The sequence below is a fragment of the Mandrillus leucophaeus genome, unplaced genomic scaffold (genome assembly GCF_000951045.1).
Source record: "Mandrillus leucophaeus isolate KB7577 unplaced genomic scaffold, Mleu.le_1.0 Scaffold930, whole genome shotgun sequence".
In the NCBI taxonomy this organism is placed as follows: domain Eukaryota; kingdom Metazoa; phylum Chordata; class Mammalia; order Primates; family Cercopithecidae; genus Mandrillus; species Mandrillus leucophaeus.
In genome coordinates, this window is record NW_012110142.1 from 255,512 (window position 1) to 257,882 (window position 2,371).

Here is a 2,371-nt window from a genome sequence, read left to right on the forward strand (position 1 = left end):
CAGGGGAATCCCTTGAATCCAGGAGGCAGAGGTTTCAGTGAGCCAAGATCATGCCATTGCACTCCAGCCTGGGCAAAAGAGTGAGGCTCTGTTTCAAAAAAACAAAAAAACCAAATAAACAAACAAAATACACGTTATAGATTAGGGATGTCCTAGTCCGAGCAAATCAAAGAGGTGACAGGGTAAGATGCCCTGGTCTGAGGCCAAGAAAATCAAATAGGTGACAAGATAAACCGATTCAGAAATTACTAGTTTAGAAATTAGCAGTGCCTTTCTTCTATTGTGTCATCATCAAAATTATGAAAGTATTTTTTCTTTAGCACTTTCCAGGAAATAGCAATATTTCTTCCTAACAGAAATTCATACAATGTATTATTTCATATCCTATTAAGGCTGAGCAGTGATGCAACTGACAATCTAATGGCTTTACAAATAATTAAATTACAGATTTAATTTGCATTTCCCTAACTAAAAGATAAATTGAAGATCTTCTTTCATATACCTTTTTCTGATGTCTTTTTATATAATTTGCCCATTTTATTCTAATAAATTTTATCAAATCAGTAAATTTTTATTGATACATAATGTTTCACATAAGTTATAAATATTTCATCAGTCTCTCAATTTTCTGTTTATTGTTTGCAGCATCTGTCATACACACGTTGCAGTTTGATAATAAAATATGTCTATCATTTACTTCATAGATTTTGGGTTTTCTACTTTACTAAAGAAGTTATATTCTAATTTTTAATTATTAATTTTAGGATTCCAACTTTCTATTATGAGATAAGCAGCCAACCAATGGTTCCAAAATCTCTAATTAAATAAAACAGTATTTTATAAGTTGAAATGCCATATGAGTTCTCATAGAAAAACTGTGGATTGTCTATTTTGTTCTCCTGGCATTTGTTAGTTTCTGAGCCAAGAATTGATTATATCAGTCCTATTTTAAGTTTTTAATATCTTCCAAGACTAGGTGTCCATTATTCCTAAATTTTATCATTTTTAATTTATACTCTTTTCACATATACATTTTCAAATTATATTACATTGTTAAACATATATATTTGTTTGGATTCCAACTGCAAATGCATTAATTTATGTATTAATTTAGAGATTAATAATATTGTGATGATTTTGAACCTACCGTTGTAGGAATATATTACTCTGTTTAAGTTATTATTTCCTCTCATAAAGTTGTATATATATTTTAACATTTATGTCTTTTGGATTTTCTTGTTTATCTTATACTTAGTGCTTTTATTGTTATTGTAAACAAAAAATATTTCCATCTTTATGACTAACTGGTTATTTTTAGTAGAGGCAGAAAGAGAGAGAAAGAATAAAAGACATAGAGAGAGACAGAGAGAGAAGGGAACCGTAAGTTTCTAGTTTTTGAATATCTTGTTTCTACCAGACATTAATATTTCTGGTTAATTTTTCTTCTGCTAACTTGTATAGAATTGCATAATTATATAATAACAATTTCTGTTGAGAGGTAACTGTTTAGTTTTATTTTTATAATGTAGCAATTTAATGCTTTTATAATAATTTTATTATATTTACATATTATGTTAGAACCTCAAACTGTTAGTTAATTATGCTAGTAAGTATTTTTATCATGTTTCTAATTTAATTGGTTTGACATTAGCAATTTTTGTTTATGATGCTATTTGTTGTTGGTTTGGGTTGTATATAATACTTTCATATGGGAAGCGAAATGAATGAGGAAATCTTTCCTTTATGTTAGCAGAAAGTTCAGGAATGGTTAGAACAAATATATTTGCAAATTTCTATTACTCACTTTGAACTTGAAAAGTTGAATGTGAAGAGTTTAATGTACGTGAATGAATAATACAGAGTTATAAATATACTTGAAAGTGCAGGAAACAAGAGGAGGAAAAACAAGATTAATGAATATGTGAAGTAGGTGTCTCCACTAATATCGAATGTTGTACAGGAAGACGATAGTTTTATTTTATTAAAATAATGAGTATTCAAACAGAAGGAGTGAAATAATAAAGAAACTTTTAGAAACAACAACAGAGACTCACAGTTGCAACTCCACTAGGTGAAGAGCCTGGAAGTTATTGCTTTCGTCCTTAAAACAAGAAAAAAGCAACTTACAAAAGTGAAAATCTACGACCTTTCTGAAACCCATCAAAAAAATAAGGCTTTAGAACAAATTGACCATCATGATATCTGACAAGACAGGTTAATTGAAAGAATTAGAGTTGAGATTTTCTTGCCTAGAGCAGAAATCACTTTAATCATAAAGCAGTAGAAATATTTAAGTGGTAGTTTAATTGAATTTCTGGGAACTGACAGTGGACTAGGCCAATAAAACTTTCCAAATTCAAGTGAAAAGAGA